General features: G+C 37.8%; 1 protein-coding gene across 3 annotated transcripts in view; it reads left to right on the top strand.

The window, feature by feature from the left end:
- The window catches only part of FAXC (failed axon connections homolog, metaxin like GST domain containing), a 1,137,834-nt gene that overhangs the window by 930,426 nt on the left and 183,653 nt on the right, over positions 1-23,755 (top strand). The window lies entirely within an intron of this gene.

The raw sequence follows: 23,755 nt of genomic DNA, 5'->3' as shown, positions 1-23,755 counted from the left end.
AGTCAGAGCATTGGGAGGGACCCCATTCCAAATACCTTTGGCTAGGGTTCATCTTGACTGGGAAGGTGGAAGAAGAAGTAAGCAAGTAGGTGTGTTTGATGATGTACCTGCAGATGTCCTGATAGGGAATGACTTTGATGATGCAGTACCTTGTGTACATGCAGTGACACACAGTCAGGCTTGGAGAAAGGCATGTAAGTCCAGTAGTCTTGGAGAAACCCAGAAAGATCTCATACCTGAACCTGGGACTGGTGTGGTGGTTGTTTCAGAGAAGATGCTATCTGGTATCAGTAAGTCTGAATGTGAGCCACACCTGCTAGTGGGTACTGATGTTCCCTAGGACACTATGACTGCAAGGATGGACGTGAGAGGTGGTACCCAGATTGACAGCGAGGTGAAGTTGTCAGAAGTGACTAAGCTTTCTGCGGAAGGGTAGCTGGGGAAGGTCATGAAGGTAGAGTTGAGACCGGCTCAACTTATGGATCCTACATTACAAAGCTTGAGAGAGATGGCTAAGGAGGCACCTGAAGCTCAACGAAGAGGGGAGTCTGTATACTGGGACTAAGGTTTGTTTTATAGAAAGTGGGCTCCTGGAGGTGGGCTAGAAGGTGAAGTAATATGACAGTTGGTAGTGCATGGAGCTTACCATCTACCATTTTTAGCCATAGCACATTTCTCAGGTCACATAGGCATAAGACGTACTAAGAGATGTATTATATTGGCCTGTGAGGCATGTAGTGGGATATTGTAGAAGTTGTGAACAGTGCCAAAAAGTTGGTAAAGCAGGGGCCAAGGCTAAGGCTCAGTTAATGCCTTTGCCTGTTATTGAAAAGCCATTTCAGAGAGTGGCCCTGGATATTGTGAGGACCCCTGAGTACTCCTAGTTCTATAGGAAAGAAATGCATCTTGGTGGTTGTAGACTGTGGTACCAGATATCCTGAGGCAGTAGTTCTATCATCTGTTGAGGCAGAGAAGGTGGCAAATGCTTTGCTAGAATTCTTCAGCAGAGTAGGTTTTCCACAGGAACTACTGAGTGACCAAGGTGCTAACTTCATGTCAGATCTGCTGACTTGTCTGTGGAAGTATTGTTGGGTGAAACATCCAAAGAACACCCCCTACTATCCCCAGACTAATGATCTTGTGGAGATGTTAAACTCTACATTGAAGACTATGCTACGGGCATTTGGAGACCAACATGTTAGGTAGGTCTTGGATAGATTAAGTAGGACAGGATTAACCATTAAATACAGTAAGTGTCAAATGGGTATGGCAGAGATCACTTACTTAGGACATAGAGTGGGAAATGGTAAAATTAGGACAGAACCTGTCAAGGTGGAAGCTATTCAAGTGTGGCTAGTTCCTGTTACAAAGAAACAAGTGAGAGCATTTCTGGGGACAGCGGGGAACTATAGGAAATTTGTGCCCAATTACAGTACCATAGCTGCACACCTTACTGACCTAACTAGGAAGAACATACCAGACAACATAGTATGGACCACAGATTGTGAACAGGCATTCCAAAAACTTAAAGAAATTTTGGGAGGACCCCCTGTGTTAGCCAGCCCAGATTACAATAAAGAATTTATTATACAGCTAGATGCCTCAAATTATGGGGTGGGGGCCGTACTTAACCAAGTTTCCACAGAAGAAGAAGTGCACCCAGTGGTTTGTCTGAGCTGTAGACTCCAACCTAGAGAAGAGTGTTATGCAGCCGTGGAGAAAGAGTGTTTGGCCACAGTGTAGGCATTACAAAAGCTGCAGCCGTACCTTTATGGGAGAAAATTCACTGTACTCACAGATCATAACCCTTTAACATGACTTAATAGGGACAGCAAGCAAAATGCCAAGTCTAGGATTGCAAGAATATGATATGGCCATACAACATTGCAGTGGGATTAATAATGCCAATGCGGATGGATTGTCTGGGAGAGGAGTGGGTTAACATTCCTAGGTAGACCCATTTTTCTCAAGCACCAGTTTTCAAGGGTCACTTGAAAATTGTGCTTGAGTCATGCGGGGTGTGTGTGTGTGAAGGAAATAAAAACATTGTCATCTGTGTTACCATGTCTGGCAGGAGATTTGTGTATATTCTCAGATTAAAGGAAAGCTCCACCTTAGAACTCAAAAAATATATTTTTTCATTGTATCTTTGTTTTTGAGCTATTTTAATGCCTCACAATCACAAGTGCTTATTTTAGAATTTTAATGTGTTTCTCTCAAAATGGCAGATGATGAGGTCTGCCTTGGTAATGTGATCTTGTTTTCTTGCTTTCATTCCTTCTTCCCTGAATATATTTCAAGTCCTCTTTATATAACTCATACTAGACATAAGGAAGTTGTGCTGTTTTCTCAGTTTTCTCATGCCATTAAGATTGAATGGCAGGACTGTGAAGCACTGTCATCTAAACACACCTTCTGTAACAGAGCTGCTTCTATATTTACCTGACTGAGCCTCATTTATGTGTCTGTCAGAGCTTGTTCTATGCTATAAACAGCTGTTAGCTACTTGCAGCAAAAGAAAGTAGATAAATAAAAGGTTTTTGTAAGTGAAGTCACCCCTCCCCCACACTCTTATGCCGAGGTGTGAAAACTCTCACTGCAGTAAATGATCCTTGCTGTACATTTACAAGTGACAAGTAGTAGGACTCTTAAATTGTCTGCTACTTCCCAATGCCTTCAGTGGGAGAATTTTTTTCTCTCATGAATGATGCAGAATTAAAATGTGATTTACTAGTTCCTCAATTATTTCTGTCATGTTCACCCTCCTTTTTTCTATTTCATATTTATTTATACTTTGGTAATCAGGAAAGTGAACTGTTCCCAGGCCTCTTTTCAGCCACAACTCGAGATACATTGGCAAAGATAATAATAAGTATTATATCCACTTAGCAATAAAAAGAAAAAAATACTGACATAAAGACATTGACCAAGACTGCATGAGCAACACATAGCCAATGAGTGACAGTGACAAAGTAAATAATTGAGCAGCATTTACTAGAATGTATACATTAGTAATGCTTAACTAAACTATGTTATTTATTATAAATAATTCATTTTATGCACACATATTACACACACACACACACATACACACACACACACACACACACACACACACATGCACACACACATACATATATATATATATATATATATATATATATATACACATATATAGTATGTGTGTGTGTGTGTGTGTGTGTGTGTGTGTGCGGATTTAAACACAGTTAAGTACTTCTGATCTCCTCTTCTTAGTGTTTTTAATGCAAGGGCACATAATAAATGTATGTTAAAGTAAATTCAGCTGTATATTATTGTTTTCATCGATGGTCACATTTCCTTTGTGGACTACAAAATGCTCATGCACTCTGACAATGTAAGGACTGACTCAATGTCAGTGAGAATATCTTACAATGGATCTACCTGTACCAGATATGCATCCCCCCTCTGGAAGGATGTGACAAAAAAGCATAAAAGACCTTTTGTTATGAACAGTATCAGTGCACCTAGTTGATAGGGTTGCCACCTGACTCTCTTTCTGCAGTTCTGGCTTGTGTGTGTGTGTGTGTGTGTGTGTGTGGGCTTGAAAGTGGTAAATGCATTGATACTTTACAAGAAATAATATTTTCTGACTTTTCTCTAAATCTCACAGAAATCTTTGATACTACATTTAAGTTATCTTAACATATAAACTGTTATAACATTTAAAGCTTTGCATTTCAATACTGTGTTGCTGCTTATGTAAATTTGTCAGAAGAGTTGACAATTGTATTTAAACCCCTGTCTGATCTAATTGATTTGTTTTGCTATGAAAGATGTTAATTTCTCCTCCCCTCTGCAATAAAAACAGTGGAAACAGTTCCACAGCTTTCTGTCTTTTTAATATCAGCTGCTGTGTTCCTGACATTAGCAGGATTAATTGCCCATTTAAGACTGACAGCAGTACCTGGCAGGGTAAACTACAGATTTAACTGTGTGTATGATATGTCACGCTGGTGGAGACAAATTTCTGTGCAAATTATGTGAGAAGTTGAGTTTAAAATAAAAGTAGGTGGACTTTCCCTTCCTTTGTCTCCAATACAAGGAAATAAAAGTTTTAAAACGTACAAGCAGGTTTCTAGTATATACACAATGCTGGAACCATATTGCAGGGAGAAAAGAAACCCAAAGATTTAGTTAAACTGTATGAGAGGCTGGAGATCTCCTTTAATTTGTATTGTATGCCAGCATGTTTAACTGTGAAAATGTAAATATGTTTTTAAAATCTTGAGTAGTTCCTTATTTATATAAATGTTTAAAGAATCTGTCAGTGTTTTGATACATTTCTAATTGCACCTGTTTGTGAGGGAGATTCTAAAGTAGAAACTGTCTGTGGAGAATCAGCTGATCAGTAGGTGATGTCATTAGAATGTTCATGGTTACTAGGTGATTATTTGAACAGCTGATTGACAGGAAAATAATGTTTTCAAACAGCTGATTGTTATTTTTATAATAAGGCAGTTGAGACTGTTAACCTGGAATATAAATGAGACTGCTGCAGTTAGTTACAGTGCTGACCAGTTAGTTAAGAGCAACAGTTTGTGAAGAGTTGCAGTCAGTTACAGTACTGTGCAGAGGACACCCAGGAAAAAAGAATCACCAAAAACTGCAAGCCTGCCTTTGCCTTGCTGTTATGTTTTAGATTAGATCAGGGACAGTGTTCTCTAATTAGATTAGGAAAGTTTAATTATTTAGATAGAGTTTTTCTAAAATGATGGACTTCTATCCTATAGTTTAATTTTATATTTCTGGTGATTTAATTCTGGTGTTTATTGAAAGTTAATGGTTCACATTCTTGTAATCATTTTACTTATTATTAAATGGTATTCATTACTTTACATTGTGGCTGGACAATCAGTGTATTCTTTAGAGTTTAAACAGTGCTTTTACCTGTTTGATACTCCCAGGGTCACCTTGAATGCTTGGTTGCTTCTGGTCATAGTTATCATTTATTTTGATATTTAATTTTTAATAATTAATCACCCTTTGAAGGACATGTAGGCCTGTCTGACTCTAGTGGGAGAGTTTACTGTTTGTACTGGGGAGAAGACACAGGTGGAAATCTGTGTCAGGCTTCCCATAAGTGTTTGAGTGTGTGAGATTTAAATTTATTTTGAGTGTGAGCGAGTCAGAGATCTTAAACTGGAATGCATTGCTCTGAATGTATGATAAGGGATTACATTTGGGGTGGACAGAGGTATATAGTCCAATCCCAGATAATAGAACATGTTCCTGTTGTGCTCTTAAGGGAAAGTGTGGAATTTTACTCTTGTGTGCTCTGTGCTCTGGTGTTTACCATGACGCTCCCACACTAGAGTCAGTAGTGTGGATTGAGGCTCCTTAATTACTGACCCGGGTTTTAAGTGGGGGACAGTACATTAATTGGTGGCAGTCCAGTGGGATATTGACAGGATGTCACACTCACCAATATGGGAGAGTGCTACACTCTTTTAACTCCATGTCACCCCCTCACTGTAAAGTGGGATCATAAAGCTGTCTCCTTTATAAATAAAAATCAACACGGAAAATGCAGCAAAGCCTGTCACAGCTAGGAAGTATTCTAAAGCAAACTATATCTTATTAAATGACAGTTTGTCAAAATTCAGTGCCCCTCTTAACCCCGAGTTCACAGCAACCTATGCAGAATTGTTCACAAAAACCTTGTGCAACCATATCAATGGCTGCATAGAGGCTGCAGTACCTCTCAAGAAGTAAGCCCAAAACAAATCCCAAGAACACACTGGTGGAAGCATAACCTTAACCGGGTATATAATAAAAGGAAAAAAAAGTCATGGCCAAAATCAGAAAGAGCAACTCTCATAATGGAAAAAGCTCACTAATTAAAATAACAAGAATTTGAGAGGATGAATTGAATGCAACAAAAGCAATTACAAGGTCAAGATAGCCTCTCAAGGTAAAGTCAGCCATGAGACCTTCTACAGCTATGTCCAAAACCTTAAAGGTAACACATAGTGGTGTGTTGAACTGGTGGTAAATGGCATCACCTTCATCGAGCAGAGTGACATAGCAAATCTGCTGGCTGACAAATTCAACAATAACTTCACACCCCTACTCTCCTCCACCACTGTTCATGAAAGCCCTAGTAGGATAATCCCCCCACCCAAGCTATTAGCAGGGAAGAGGTCATGGCAGCACTCGCTAAAGTCAAAAACACCATCTCAATGGGCCCAGACAATATCTTGGGTTACTTCTTTTTTAGTTTCTCCAAGTCTTTTGGATTTCTAATACCATGACAGGAATGGACCGCATTCCTAAGTGAAAGTATGATTAAAGTTCATGAAATTAGTTGAAATTAGTATTGTTTCAATCTTTGATGTTTGCCAGAAGTGCTCTTTGCAGCACCTGCAGTGTGTCCAGTAATGACACCTGAAATTCGTATGGAGTTACATGTATCGTTAACATATCTAAGTACGACTGTAAATTCATTTTTATAAGACTTGTTGCTCCTACTACTGTTGGAACTGTTTAAGTATCCTTCTTCCACATTGCCCTAATTTCTGCCTGCAAATCCTGGTATTTTATGACTTTGTGTCTCTCTGTACATAAGACATTGTAGTCACTGGGTGTAGCAATTTCAGTAATTAATGCTACTTTTGTCTTCTTTTTATGGACTACTATATCTGGTTTTCTTGTCTCTATTTTTTGAACTGTTGGTAATGGATGTTCCCATGTGATATAAACTTCACCATTTTCTGTGATGCTTTGTGGCTCATGTTTCCATTGTACTCAGCTACCTCAATATTATAATGTCTGCACAAGCCCTAATGCAACAGTCTTGCCACATTATTATGCCTTTCAGTATACAGTCCTTCTGCCATTAGTATATCACAACTAGCAACAAGATGTGTGGCTGTTTCCAATTCTGTTTTACAAAACCTACATTTGTCTGTTTCTCCCACATGTTCAATAGACCTTGTAAACCAATGTGTATGTCGTCCACTATCTTGTGCCGCCAATATTAACCTTTCATTTCTTGGTTTGAATTCACCTCTCCTTAACCATTCCTGCATTCGTTCCTGATCAACATGAGGTTCTTCCAGAAGTATCTTATACTTGCAACTATATTTATGCATTTTCCACATTTTGTGCCTTGTCATCTGGTCCTTCACCTTATATTCTTTCTTTTGTTTTTTGGCACATTCAGTTGGTGCCTGGTTTTTATCCACTTGTAGTTTGATTTCCATTCCTGTTTGACGCCAATATGGTTCTGCTAACCTAAGCAGGGAAGTAATTTTAGATTTATTCTCCTCATGTTTCAAAACTTTCACTACATTTATTCTTGTGAGGTCAGCAGATATGTGTGGAGTCCCACGATTGCAGATCTGTACATGTAATCAACTTCAAGAAGGCCCATACCTCCTTCGGTATAAGGAATATATAACCTTGGTATGCCCTGATTTTTATAAATCATTTGGTGAGCATGAAGCATCCTTCATGTTTTCCTGTCTAATCTATCCAACACATTTTGGGGCCAGTCAGTCACTCCAGAACTGTAAGTTAGGACAGGAAGAGCAAACTGGTTTATAGCTTGGAGTTTGTTCCTAGTTGTCAATGCTGTTTTCAGGATTAACTTAAGTCTTCTAAAGTACTCCTTACTAAGTTTTATTCACATTTGCTCATGTTTTATTGTTGATCCTTCATCAATTCCCAAATATTTATACACTCCCTCTTGCTCAAGTTCTTTTATATCACATTTTTGTCCTAAACTGATGTTTTTTTGGTGCTGCAGTTTTCCTGATTTAAAGGTTGCTTTTGCACATTTATCAAGACTAAATGACATTCTTATATCATCTGAAAAAGTTTTGACAACTTGCAGTTGTACTTTCAGTTCCTCATCTGATGTGCTATACAGTTTCAAATCATTGACAAAGAGAAAATGAGAAATCTTTATGCTTTGTTGTTTTTTAGGAGCCAAATTATAGCCATGGCCTAAGCTGTTATGTAGACAGCTTAATGGGTTAAGGGAAAGGCAGAATAGCAGTGGTGACAGAGAGCCACCCTGGAATATCTCCCTTTGAATTTTTATCCCTGGAATAATAATTAGTCCTTTATCATGGTCTGCCACTGTTTCATGGTCACTGTAATATAGTTGATCAGTGTACATTTTCAGCACTCTTTTATCCATGAATGTGGAATACTATCATATGCTTTTTTGTAGTCAATCCATGCCATACTTAGATTTTTTCCCTTTTTACAATTCTCCGCTATGACTTTATTTAACAGCAAATTATCCTTTGTTCCACATGATTTTCTTTTATTGCCCTTTTGTTCTATTGTCATAAATGAGATTTCTTCTGAGTGACTATAGACTCTTGTCGGCATCATTTCCAGTGTATAGCTGATACATCATCGGAAGGCAAGTTATTGGTCTAGTAGCTTGCAGGTTCACTCTTAAGTAAGATCATTGTTTTTCCTGTTGTTAGCCAGGTTGGTGTCTGTTCGGGGTGTCCATATAAATAGTTCTTACTCATGGCTAAATCTTCATGCAAAGATGTTAATACTTTTAACCAGAAGTTAGGTACTGCATCTGGGCCTGGAGTTTTCCAATTTGAAGTTTTTCATAACTTTGTTTCAATCTCTCTGGCTGTTACTTCATCTCATTTCATATCCTGTACCTCTAAACTTCTTATTCTTTCTTTTACTTCTATCCATTTAGCATCTTTGTTATGTTCCACAGGATCTTCATAGATACATCTCCAAAACTTATCTATTTCTTCTTTTTTTGGTGGTCTTTCAATCTTTTACCTTATTTCCCAATTCTCTATAAAACTTTTTGGGTCATCAATAAATTGCTTATTTTATACTTTTCCTTTACATTTATCTGCGTATCTTGTAAGTTTTTCCACCTGTGTTGAGATTTTTAGGTTGCTGTTTGCGAAAGTGCGTGAGAGATCCTGATCTGTTCTAATACTGCGCATTGCTTTTATCATGTCTTTCTAAGTATTTTCGTTGATCTGTTCCCTTTTCTATACTCTTCTAACAGTGACACTTCTTGTCTTAGTTGCTTTATAGTTTTCTCTAGTCGATACTTCCACGGTGATATTCGATTTCTTCTCTTTCTCTCCCTCACTACCCTGCATTCTTGTGGTTGAACTTTATCAGTTATTAATTTAGCTGTACAGTAATATATCCTATTTACTTCTGTTATATTGCATGGATCTCTATTGACCGTCCTAATTATTGTGTTCATTTGTTTTATCAAACTTCTGACTTTTTGGGGTTTTATTGACCTTCTGCAATCTACCTCTTTCATAAATCTTAATATGTCTATCTATCTCTATTAAGTCAAGCAACTCTTCTCTTAGCTCGTTTTCTTCTAAACTGAGGCAACATTTTTTGTTTTCCATTTCCCATTCTATAGAAAGTTCTATTTCATCTTCCTGTGACCCATTCTCTGCTTATCATAACTTCTGCTAAGAGGACACTCTGATATATAAGGTATAAGCCACTTGTTCCGATTGCCATAAGCACAGAGGATAGTAAACCATACTTTTGAGTGTCTTATTCCACTCATTAAATGGACCTCCCCAACAAAACAAAATGAATATAAACTATATAAGCAATAGAAAAAAACAGTAATTACTGGGGAAAAACAGTATATTGCCACTGTTTAGACTACTTCTATCACTCTGAGTCTCACACACACCCGCATGCGCACACACAAATGCACACTCATACAAATACACAAGACTTAGAGAAATAGTAACATTTTATAACTGCAGTTGTCCTGCTAAACTGTCATTAGCAAATAAAGTATCTCAGGTATATGGTTATGAAAGAAAGTATAAACAGCTTATTTCATTTGTTTCTTTTTGTATTTGTTGATTGTTCTGAGCCCACTGACTAAGTCTTAACACCTTTATTCAGGAGAGACCTAAAGTGATATTTCTCCAGACCAGGGGGATATTTGGGCTGGACAATGGAGACGGGGGCTCCCCTCCTCTACTACTGTCCTTCCAATTGCTTTCATGTGATGAGGAGTTTGTGCTGCTCTGCATGGTTCGGAGATTTCAAAGGATACTGCATTTTTTTAACACACCACTTGTTCCAGGTTGTGTGTCCTTGCACGGAAAATGTTTTTTTATTCAGAATATAACTGCAGGTGAGGAGGCTCATGTTATTAAAGCCATCGGTAGTCTGTAATCTCGGCAAAATGTTCAGATTGTGGAACTATCTGTAATTGTTGTTTTTAATTCTTTCTCTTATTGCATCTTCTACACCACTGCCAGAGTTAAATGCACTGATGATGATTCCAGTTCTCTGTCTTTAGAAATATACTTTTCTTCTTCTTGAAACTGCTACAAATTGTGAGGCTTTATGCACTACTAATGTTAATAGCTGTAATAGCATTCCCAGGTAGTGGTGTTGGTGGTTTGGAAGATGAAAGGACTGATAGTGCAGAAAAGGTAAATGCTGTTTCGACTGTTGATATGTAAACTGTGGATTCTTTAAATCCAGTGGTTCTTTCACTTTGCACTACCACTAATTCCTTTGGGGTTTTGCAATGTACATTTAAAGATTCTGCCTCAGTTTGTCATTTACCTAGTTTTCAGTCTGTTGCCTCTGCTATGTTACCAGTTTCAGATATTTTGGCTGATGGCAATGTATTGCCTTCCCTTTTCCAATTGCTTCAGAAGGCTTTTAGATGACACTATCTTTTGTTGCTTTTACATCCACTCTTCTTCTGCCAGTTTTACTGTTGCTTTCCATCTGGATATGCCTGCTGATTCAGACCTTTTGATGCATATCACAGTTATGGATGACATTAAAGGTGGCATCTCCCTGACACAAATGTTCCAGTTTACTGCAAGTGATGACACTGAAGTAGCTGCTTCTTGATTTAGATATTGTAACAAAGATCAAAAAATTACTTTACTACTACACTGGAATCAACAATTCCTACGCCTGCTCTTTTTTTCAAGGGATATTCTTTTGTTTCGTGGACCTGTAATAGATGGAAAACAGTGTGCTACATTTATAATCCAAATAACGATTGGTACCACAAGAAAATGTACGCTCCTGAGCAGAAAGCACAGAAATAAAATCATAAAAATAAAGAAAACTACTCAGGTACAAAACCATGCAGAGAATAGCAAGCAGAATACAATGAGTCTCTTCAGACCAAAGTCATATAAATTACACCAAATAGCATACGGCAAGTCTCTTCAGACCAGGAATATAAGAATAATCCAATCCAATGAAGCAAGATGCTGTTAGCTTCTTTAAAACCAAATCTTTTATTTACAGATATCTGGTAAGCACTTTCGCCAAAGTGGCTTCTTCAAACCATAAGAATATAAAGCAGTTCAAGACACGCCTTATATACATTCAGATACACCTTCAGTTACTAATTAAACCTAATGATGACATCATAATTAATCCATATACATTTAAAGTGAACAATAAAATAGGTTTACAATACACCTATACAAGAAGTAAAGACAAAATATTTAACGCATCATTACTGCATGGACATCACTTGAGCATCCTAAAGATATTATGTAAATAATATTTTTAATTAATCCATCAATAAAACAATTTATTATATAAAAAATAAAAAATGTTTAAAAAACTATTTAAAATGAAACCTTCTGTTTTTAAGGGCTGGTCTTAAAGGGACCTTATCATTAAGACCAGGGTGAATATGTGCTTGCAGTCTGATAATCCAGTTAGTTTCATTTCTTTCCTATACAAGAAGTAAAGACAAAATATTTAACGCATCATTACTGCATAAAAATGGACATCACTTGAGCATCCTAAAGATATTACGTAAATAATATTTTTAATTAATCCATCAATAAAACAATTTATTATATAAAAAAATAAAAAATGTTTAAAAAACTATTTAAAATGAAACCTTCTGTTTTTAAGGGCTGATCTTAAAGGGACCTTATCATTAAGACCAGGGTGGATATGTGCTTGCAGTGTGATAATCCAGTTAGTTTAATTTCTTTCAGTATAATTCCTTAGGTCCCCTCCCCTCAAACTAGGTGTATTAATATATAAAACTAAAAACTTAAAAGTATGTGAATTGTTGGCTTCTAAAACATGTTTAGACAAAGCATTGGTGTTTGACCGAATACGGATCTGATATAGGTGCTCCCTAACCCTGTCCTTAAGCCTTCTATCGGTTTTACCGACAAAGAAGGCAGGGCAAGAAGAGCATAAAGCGAAATAAACTACATGTTCCGTATCGCAACTAGCACTGACATCATGGAATGAAGTAGCATTTGTATAACATAAGAGTCTATGTAATTTCTTCTTGTCAACTGTTAAGACATTCCAATGCTTACACAATTCCACACACATGATTTACACCAAATAAGAGACATCTTGTGTAAGCATTGGAATGTCTTAACAGTTGACCCTAATATTAGGGAAATTGTGGGTGAATACCCACAATTTTTATTTAAAAACAAGAAGAATTTACATAGACTCTTATGTTATACAAATGCTACTTCGTTCCATGAAAATAGAAGTCATTTAGGCACCGAACCATGTAATAAGTGTAATTTTTGCACATTTATATGTGAATCGAACATGTTTATACATCCCAATATATCTCAATTTTTTAGCTTTGATGTCAGTGCTAGTTGTGATACGGAACATGTAGTTTATCTCGCTTTATGCTCTTCTTGCCCTGCCTTTTGTGTCGGTAAAACCGATAGAAGGCTTAAGGACAGGATGAGGGAGCACCTATATCAGATCCGTATTCGGTCAAACACCAATGCTTTGTCTAAACATGTTTTAGAAACCAACAATTCACATACTTTTAAGTTTTTAGTTTTATATATTAATACACCTAGTTTGAGGGGAGGGGACCTAAGGAATTATACTGAAAGAAATGAAACTAACTGGATTATCAGACTGCAAGCACATATCCACCCTGGTCTTAATGATAAGGTCCCTTTAAGACCAGCCCTTAAAAACAGAAGGTTTCATTTTAAAAAAGTTTTTTAAACATTTTTTTATTTTTTTATATAATAAATTGTTTTATTGATGGATTAATTAAAAATATTATTTACATAATATCTTTAGGATGCTCAAGTGATGTCCATTTTTATGCAGTAATGATGCGTTAAATATTTTCTCTTTACTTCTTGTATAGGTGTATTGTAAAACTATTTTATTGTTCACTTTAAATGTATATGGATTAATTATGATGTCATCATTAGGTTTAATTAGTAACTGAAGATGTATCTAAATGTGTATAAGGTGTGTCTTGAACTGCTTTATATTCTTATGGTTTGAAGAAGCCACTTTGGCAAAAGCGCTTACCAGATATCTGTTAATAAAAGATTTGGTTTTAAAGAAGCTAACAGCATCTTGCTTCACTGGATTGGATTATTCTTATATTCCTGGTCTGAAGAGACTTGTCGTATGCTGTTTGGTGTGATTTATATCACTTTGGTCTGAAGAGACTCATTGTATGCTGCTTGCTATTCTCTGCATGGTTTTGCACCTGAGCAGTTTTCTTTATTTTTATGATTTTATTAGTGTGCTACATTTACTGCATCTTGCCTTTAGCAGGATCTGTTCAATTGTTTGCAGATAGGTTTAAATGGTCAATGACCCTTCCAGCTGATAAGTCACTCCTGCCTCTTTTCAGGTTGTTGGAATGTTGTCAAGTACTCATTTATGGGTACTTCCAGTATGTTTGATAGACGTTTTATTTGGATCCAAGTTTTGCAGCCTCAATGTATTTTATGAAATCCCTTAAGGTTATTATTGTGCATATCAGACAGAAAAATTTCACTAGTGTGGTATTTGAGAATATGCCAGACTCTTTTTTTCAGATAAGACTGAACAGCATAAACATTGTTCTTCTTGGTCCTTTCTTATTGTTAATGATCATAAATTTTCAGGGAGGAAAAAATGTGTATGTACTTTTCATTGTACTAACACTGCTGCTAAAGATGTTAGGTATGTAAAGGCTGAGTATGTCATGTGAAATGGGGATTTGGAAGTGAATTCTGGAGTGCATCTTCTTAATGGAAGCTGTTAGCATTGAAATAACACCACTGAGGTAAAAGGCTATAAGGGCATCTTAAGATATATTTGATCTGACACTGATCACTTTGACAAATGTTATACCAAGTGCCAATGCTCTTTGTGAGGCAGCATGGGTTATCTAAGATGGCAACATTACCTGGTTTGTATGAATGTTATCAGGACAGTCATGCTTAGCTAGATTGTTCATTATTGTTTGAAACATGAGCATTCCATTTCCTCTTTAATATGTGGCTCTGAAGTCCCTTCTGAATACCCCCTGGCTATGGTAGACCCTATTCGTACAGTCTCCCTTTCTTTTACTGCTAATGTCTCTTTTGACGTTGAACATGATAAGATTTCAGGGGATACTGCTGATATTTTTAACCATTAATTTATTATTGGCATTTCTGGTGATGGTGGCTATTCTACGCAGATGTTATAGTATCAAAAGTACAGAGTCCATCATTGAAAATATAAGCAACTGAAACAAAAATATAGTTCTGCAAATGCTGGCTATTAATATTAATGGCATGAAGCAACTTTGTAGAGGGCACACCATTACTTCTTATAACTGCTTCTGCACAGGTTCTTTGTTTCTAGTGGACTTGTTTCTTCATTTAGGACTGGAAAAGTAGATTTTTCTCTTGAGTGGGGTAATATTCTTTTTGCCAAAAATATTGTTCTAGAATTAGTGTTGACTTATGAATTCCATTACTGTATTGGATTGGGGCATGTATGGAGCAGGAAAGAACTAGATACTTGGTATGTAGATGAGAATGGGTATTTCTATAAAATTGTTAATACATATCTCACTGCAGATTTCTTGACTAGTTGCAATATCCTTGATCAAGTCATAATTTGGTTTTCCAACACTAACCACGATGTTTGGCTTGGAAACTTTAAATCCGATTTGTAACAGTCCTTCTGCACGCTGCCATTCAGTATAATCATCATTTTTAGTTATTTTTAAGGGAGAGACATTTTAAGACTAAAATTAATTTTGCTTTTGTTTCTCTTAAGCTTTGAATTTATTCTTGTTAAAACATTTCTTAAGGGGTTTTGTCACCATGTCATTTTAGTCCTGTTAGTTGGGTCCAGGAATTTCTATGCTGTACATTACAGTAGTACATTTAACCCTCCCTTAACACCTCCCATAGAGTTATTTGAACAACTATGAGAAAGTATCAGGGAATGGGGCTACAAAAAGAGAAAAATATTTTACATACTTACATCTTGAAGAAAGACATCTTATATTTAAACTGTCTAATGACAAAAATCTGCATGTGAGGAAGCCTGATAAGGGTGGGGGGGGGGCATATATTCCTCTAAAATGCTGGACTTTTTAAATAATGGGTACTTTTGTACAGAAGTCTCATGGAATGAGAACAATTTTGCCTATTGTGGTATAGATTTGGTGCTGGAGGATTTGTACATTACATTTGATGTTCCATTAAAGATGAGGGAATTCCTGGATGTTAGAAACCTCAGGGTCCCGGGGATTTGTGGAATCCTCAAAATTCACAAATCAGTGACTGAGACCCACAGTGGCTTCAGCAGGATCAAAGACTGAACCACTAGCCAAGATGGTAGATTTTAACTTAAAGTCTTTTCAGGAAGGGAAGAAACACCTACTGAAGGATTCTTGGCACTTTCTTCAGACTTTGGCTAATGTAGCCTTTTTGCCAAATGCTCTGTTTGTAACAGTTGATACGAAGGACTTATTTTCCATCATCTCACATAAAAAGGCTTGGAATAGTTCCTTGGGGCTGTGGTGAAAGGTGCCAACCTTGACCATGTGGAGTTTAGTTTTTTATTTCAATGCATGGAACTTGTGCTTATGAATAATTTTGTATACTTTGAGGGGGAATACTATAGGCAACACAGAGGCATTGGGATGGGGGCAGTTTGGCACCCGTGCTTGCTAATATGATATTATGGTATTGGGCAACTACAAAAGTGTTTGATTCACTCCTCTTTTCCATGGTCAAGGCTTACTTAAGGTACGTGGATGACATTTTTTATTTTATGGAAAGGAAGCTTCAAGGAGTTGGAACAACTTATCGATTTTCTTATCTATTCCACTAGCTTTTGAATTTTCCTTTTCAGACCAGTGACACTTCAATTAAACTTTTGGACATTACAGTGTATAGCAATTTCTCTGATGCTAGGTACGAGTCCAGGTTATATAGAAAAGACACTTTTTCTAATGCATACTTACATTTTACCAGTCAGTATCCCTGGCGGTAAAAAAAGAATATTGTTAAGGGCAGCTTATTAGCTTAAGCAGACTGGTATCTGAGGACTCAAAAGAGACAGACAAGTTTTGTAGCCTATTTATGGACCGCGGATATCCATTAAAGCTATTGGAAGAGCTTGTCAATTGGATATCTGAGACAAGATATACGAATTATGACCCATTATTGAGTTGTTCTAATGTCTTCGTTACTAATAAGAAAACAACAAATCTAGATTTAACACATGCTTTTGTTATTCAGTAAAACAAGGAGATTTTTTTCTCATAAAAAAGTTATAGATTGTCACTGGAGGACTGTATTTGGAGCTTTTGAGCTGCTTGACCAATTGGCGCAGCGATCCAAGTTTGTTTACAAGAATTGCAATAATATGAAGGCAGTTTTAGGAAAGAACCATGATGTGCCAAGTATTTCAAATAAGAACTTAGGCATGAAGTGTTGTAGGGTTTGCAAGCAATGTAGATATATACTGCAGAGGATACATATTTTGGTCCCAGGTTACCCCAGGTTAATTTCTGTGAAGGGGAATTATAATTGTAACACAAAGGGAGTAGTATATATTGGCTTTTGTTCATCTTGTCTGGTGTTTTATATCGGCAAGACAGTGGGACCATTAAGAATTAAAATATACCAGTATACTTATGCGATTAGTAAAGCCCATGATTCCAGCGCTTTATATAAACATCCTGTTGTATGTCATGATTTTAAAAAAGTTTGCCTTCAGTATTTTAGAAAAAGTTACACCTTACAACAGGTGTAGTGACTGGGAACTCATTCTTGAATATAAGGAACTGTTTTGGCAATTGTTTAATGCCAGCAATCCTCCAAGGATCAGTAAAATAATTTCTGTTAAGCCCATCCTGAAAATCAAAGCTGCCAAAATATGATTGTTTTAATATATGTAATACATAGTATATTTTTAATACATATATATTTTTATATGTTGTATTTTTCACAAATGTTTTTTTACACCTTGATTCCAGTTTGTGATTCTTATCAAGGGTTTTTAATAAGTTTTTTATAAGTATAACAGTTTTTATGATGCATACCTTTAAGTTAAATAATGTTTTGGTGCCTTTAAGACTTTTTAAACTTTGAAACAGTTGGCTGCAATGTTTCTGATGAAGTTCCAGTCTTGTGAGGAATGAAAATGCTCAGACTTAAAAAATAAATATGCTTAAGTTTTTTTGTGACATCTGGTACAGCGTTTTTATTTATTTATTTTTTATTTATTTTTTCTGCTTAGTGGTGAGACTTCTAAATGTTATTTTGGCCAACATTGGAATGATCATTCTCTTATGTGTCCACTTACTATTCTGGTTGAGGTGGTGGGATGTTTTTAAAGCAAAATTGTTAAAAGGTAATCTCTATGTCAGTAGTTTAGAATCAAATGTATCTGTTCTGAGGAACATTTATTTATTCTGCGCATTACACTCAAGAAATTGATGATAATTCTATTGCTCAAGAAAGGGAATATGAGTTCTTTCTTCATAAGAAAATAATGTGGCAAATGTTGAAATTATAGCAATGTTGTACTATGGATAAGAAATATTTTTGTCCATTGCTTTTGATTATAAGAAAGCTTAGATCAATATATGTACATTTGGATAGATCATAAGAGTATAAAAGTTACAGAGATTCTTGAACTGCCTTCAGTGTTTTTTCATTAATGAAAGATATATTTTAGGATCCTAATTTGTCTGATATTTTCTTTGAAGATGTATTACCTCCTCTATCTTTCTCTGGTGTAACACTTGTAGAATTTAAGGTGTTTTGAGAATGGTTAATGTCTGCACGTCTCCTGGCCCAGTGGCATTTATTATTTTTTTTTATTTTAAGTTGTCTGATACACAACTTCAGATTCTTACTGCAATATTTTTGGAATGGTTACTTCATTCATGCATTGTTCCATATGAATATTATGTTAACTTTAAGAAAAAGGGTGATGTATCTAACTTGTTAAATTGGCATCCCATTACATTGCCGAATACCGAATATAAGTTGCTGACTCATATTGTCCTTAAATGGTTGTTGCCATTTTCTCTTGCTTTTTTTTTTTGCTTCCTGAGATCATCATCATCATCATCATTGCTGGCCCAGCCCCTGTGTCCCATCTACTCTGGATCTACTAGCTTAATCCTTGCCCCCCTGGTTTTATTTGGCCATGGATCCCTAGGCTACTTGGGGCTCTGTGAACTGAGGCATCTGTCCAGGGCAGTTTTTCACTCATGATCTACACTATTTTTTACCTTGCCATGTGGTAACATGGCATGATCTGGGTGGGTGTGAAATGTGAGTGAGCAGCATATCACCCCCACTTCTGTAGCAGCTCAGCCAGCGTCAACGTCCACCATTTGACCTTGCTGCCCCCCCACTTGAACAATGCTCTTAACGTCCACCAAGGATTGTCATATAGAGAAGCACATGCATTACCCACCCCAGGGGTTTTCCCTTCTGTTAATCAAACCTAGGTCGCCTTGGCCATAATCAGACACTGTATCCTTCTGTGCGACCAAAGTTCAATATGAAGTGCCACTGTGTGACCAGAGTTCAATATGAAGTGCCTGTAGGGGGATTTATAAGTTTTTCTAGTGAGACCAGGAATACTTTCTGAAATCGATTGGAGAAAAGAATGTATGGCATTAAGTGTGGATGTAAACAAGGCCTATGATTCTATTTTATGTAAAGCATTTTCTTTGGAGTTCTGTGACTTGAAATTGCATAGTTAATTGTAACCCTGTAATCCTTATCCTTATACATGTTTCTCCTTCTGCACCATTTCATTTTTTTCTTATGCTGATGATTTACTATTAGCATTGTCTCCTTTCTCACTCATTTGTCGTATGTTTACTATGGAGTATTTGGAGGCTTTTACATTTGTTTTGACCATTGGTACTCTGAAGTGCAGCCATTATGGAGTAGCTGGATCCTTGTTACTCTGAAGTGAAGATATTAAGGAATACCAGGAGCATTGTTACTTTGAAGTGCAGACATTATGGAGTAGCTGGATCCTTGTTACTCTGAAATGCAGACATTACAGAGTACCTGGATCATTGTTACTCTGAAGTACAGGCATTACAGAGCATGTGGATCATTGTTTGGTGCCTTTATATTCATGCAACTTATTACTGTTTTAGGTACTGTTTTTGGTGATGTGTATGCTAGCTTTGTGTAGAGGAAATTGTGTGTATATAAAGTAAAGTCTGTTATAAAAATGTGGCCTTATTTTCATGTCTTTTTAAAGGCTTACATACTTTAGTCACACTTGCTGAATGAAACTTCTTATAATGTAACTGTGTTCTCTGAGTGATTAGAAACAGGGTTACTAGAACTTTTTTTAGGACACATCTCTTCACTTCTATGATTTAGGCCCTCAGATTTAGCTTGATTCTTCTAGAATTACCAAGTTCCTTGTAAAGTCTGGTTATGGGAATATATCTTATTAGAAAAATACATTAAGCCTATACAAAGAGTCTGTATCATTTACTATACAGGGTCTTGAATAGGAAGAAATTCTATTGCGTAATATAAGAAAATGCTTGTCTTTCTGATCCTCTACTGTGATTTTTTTTAAGGGTCAGTGCTATGATTTTTAATGCTTGGAAATTGAGAGGTATGTTTTAGGGGTTTCTGGGATTTTAGATTGAACCCAGATTAAAAAGGCATATTGTGTAAATAAGAGGGACTTTGGTTAAAGCAACTAGTTTTATTTTTTCCACCCTTTGGCTTTCATTTCTATCTAATGTTATGAATACTTCTGAGCATGCAGTTACAGTTTGGGTGAAATCAAAATATTATAACTATTTGATAAATGGATACATTTTAAATGATGGCATGTTCTTGTAGATGAGATTAATTTTTGAGATGTATAGAAAAGTTGTAAAGTGGAAGCTTGCATATGACAGTTTTTCATTTCATATGGAGGGTGGCCTAATGGTTAAGGTGCTTGCCTTGCAAACACAACGTGCAGGTTTTGAGTCTCACAAGGGATAATTGGCTAGGCTTAAAATGGCTTGCAAGGGCAGTTAGCTTAGTACTAATCTATGAACCTATGTTTCATTGATTGGTTAATTCTACCTTTTTTCCAGGATGTCAAGACTTAACATGTTGTTTTAAAAAAGTTGAGTGTAGTAAAACAGTGTAAGTTGGGATATTTTTATTTGCTGGTTGGTAGTTGGGCATCTCCTTATTAAATGAATCAGTGGCAGTTGGTGACTTCAGTCGGGGGGGGGGGGTCTTCAGAAAATAACTGAATGGGTGGAGCCGAATACAGTGGGTCAGGGCAGTATTACAGCAGGTCAATAACCGTTACCCATGATCAAACATTTGTGGTCATTCACTTTCATATATAGACTGCTTCAGTACAAACACATTCATTATAGCCACTTTACTGACTATATACAACTTAGAGGTGTAGGCATAACCGACATTCCGTGGGTCACCCTGTTACCAACTGGTTTTCCCTGCAGTCCCCCAGTGCTCTCATCTGTTTTCCCTTCAGCCTGGCTCCACACCATCCAGATTACTTCTATTTTACTTTTTCATACTTCATCTTACTTTTTTCCTACCCCAAGGCTTTTAGCACTCTGTAACTGGCCAAGACTGCATTGTAATTTAAGTCTGGAAGATGTAACTTAATTAAGTTAGGGGTGTGCTAGAAGCCCTGAAGTCATAAAGGTGTAGATGCACTGAAGTGCATCTTAGACATTTTTAAACTAACTTTTGACTTAATAATCATAACCTGAACAAAAAATCATGAGCAAGGAAATATATTTAGTGTTTCAGGGAATAGTGCTTGCCTTGCTATCCCTCCAAAAAGACAATTGTACTCCGTGCACCCCTCTGATGTTAGACTGAGATGAAAAGTAAAAGGACAAATGGCTATAACATATATCATACTGCTGAGTGTCTGGAGAAGAAATCAAAGTAATTAGATAGAATTCACAAAGAGTAAAGGAATGCATGTAGAAGGAATGAACAGCCAAAATTTCAACAGTTATGTGGCAACACTACTCAGTGCAACATTCTGCCAATGATCAGTTGCTGTCACACATCCTACCCAGACCACCATAGACAACTACGTACTGACTGCAGTGCTTATGCATGACTGTTACAGAAAGTGAAAAAAATATGCACACTACTTCTGCAAAGCCAGAATAAAAAATACTTATTTTAAACAAATGACAACAGTGTCAGTAACTTTTATCTAATGGCAACACATGGTACTGGCTGCTGGGATGGCTTTAAAAAAAAAATCAGCATTTTAAATTTTAAGTCTTTATGGGTAGAACTTAAAAGTAAAAAGTAAAAAGTTAATGGCATTCAGAAGCCATGTAGCTGAAAAACTGTCCCCCGGATTCATGAACCTTGCGCCAGGCGCCAGCATAGCGTCGGCGTTATAACGCCAAATATGGCTGCTGAGCGATTCAGGTATGAATGAATTCCACGTGCACTACCGGCGTGCGCCGGACCGTCTCCGCCCCCGGCGTAGGTATGCAAAACACACTGTGTGCGGTATTGCACCATGCAAATGAGGGCAAATAGCGATCCACGAAGTGGCGCAGGCGTAGCGTAAGGGCACGGCAATGTAAACCAAAAACGGTTTACATTTACCCAAACATGACCGAGGAGTAACGGAAGGCTGTCAAAGTCAGGTATCATATAGGTGCAATATGCCAATGTGGAAAGGCACCGAGAATGTCCAAAGAAAATATGCACAAAATGTAAAAAATGACATAAATGGCACGTACGTAGAAAGAACAGCAGACCCCCGGGATATGTGCACAGAAGTTGCAAAGCAATGAAATAATATGACAATGTCCTAAAAGAGCAGTATAACACACATCAGCTGCACAGCCACCACACACCATAGTATGTATGTAAAGCTTCAACCCCAGCGCAATGGTTGTCAAGGAGTGGTGGCGGTGTTCTGCGCTGTAACCATGTATTAGTAGTCAATTCCATGCAAATGAGGCAGATAATAGTGAATCGCAAAAACGGCGCCGGTGTAAGGATGGAGCAAACGGTGTAGCGGTACTACACCGAGGAGTGGCCTACACGAGATACATGTCAACCACAGAGGGGTGTGCCACATTTGGAGGAAGGATATTGGAGGTCAGCAAATCTGGGCTGTACAATGCACATCACAGCATCAGGACTGGCGTGTTAGGAAATAGATGCGCTGAGAGTACATAATGCGCGTACAGATGCATGTGCACGAGGATGACTACGTTCCCTAAACCAGTCATGTGACGGCCTCCCCGTCAACAACCACGGATATAGGAAGGTAATGCGGAGAATACGAGGAAATGCGGAAGCAGTGTAAATGGAGCCGTAATGAGCAATCAACACCAATCAAGCCAGGAAGGGCAAACGGCGTCAGCTGATAACTCTGCATGCAGACCCCTGCATAACGGGAAAGGGGAGGCATATGAATGCAAAGATAGTAGGGGATGTAGCAGAAATGCAAAGAGCAAATAACCGAAATAGCACAGCCAAGTACAGAGGTAGCATAACTGTGGCTGCAGATAAAATGCATCATATGCAATGTGCCTGCAGGATGCAGTAATGTAAGATGCAAAGCCAAGGCAATGCAGGCAACTGTAATGTAACACTACAGGCAGTACCGTTGCAGTTGCAACCGTAAAACCACGGAAATAAGCCATGGATACGGCGGCACAGACACACCCAATGACATCACCGGGTATACAGCACAACAGTATTAAGTGTGAATGCACACAACACACAGCATGATTTCCCAAACGCCGCACCGTAGGGTGTAAACAGACGGGGAACTTTTAATATGTATATGCTGGGTGCCGCCGTGGCGTGATGCATAGGTATGTGGCAGAGACAGGCGGAGTTGCGGAGGGTGGTGCCGACAACTACCGTAGGCCTCACAGGAGAAGGAGAGTGTTCAGACCAAGGGTGACCTACCAGGGGCTGCGAGACCTGGAGATAGTAGATAGCTACAGGGTGGACAGGGACACGTTACAGCAAATAGTGGCGCTATGCCGGCCGCCTGAGAACAAGAGACAACAGAGGGGAGCCCATCCCAGTGGACACAAAGGTATGTGTGAGCTTGCGAATACTGGCTACAGGTACCTTTCAAAGGCCAACCGGGGACATAATGAGCATCTCACAGGCATCAGCATCCAGGGTACTACACCAGTTCCTGGATGCCATGTTACCACATGCCCATGAGCACATAAATTTCCCCACATCTCAGGAGGAGTTGGCTAGCAATATGCGCCGCTTCCACCGTGTGGCACAATACCCGGAGGTCCTGGGTGCGATAGACTGTACACACATAGAAATTAAGTCACCACCCGGGGAGCAGGGTAGACGCTACATAAACCGCAAGGGATACCCTCCATCAATTGCCAGGTCGGTGCAATGCGCAGGGCATTATCATGGATGTGTGTGCTGGCAGCCCTGGAAGCTACCACGAC

Source organism: Protopterus annectens, chromosome 1.part0, assembly GCF_019279795.1.
Source record: "Protopterus annectens isolate FY-2018-M chromosome 1.part0, PAN1.0, whole genome shotgun sequence".
NCBI lineage: Eukaryota > Metazoa > Chordata > Ceratodontiformes > Protopteridae > Protopterus > Protopterus annectens.
Note: the sequence above shows the minus strand (reverse complement) of the source record. Positions and strands in the feature narration are given on the sequence as shown.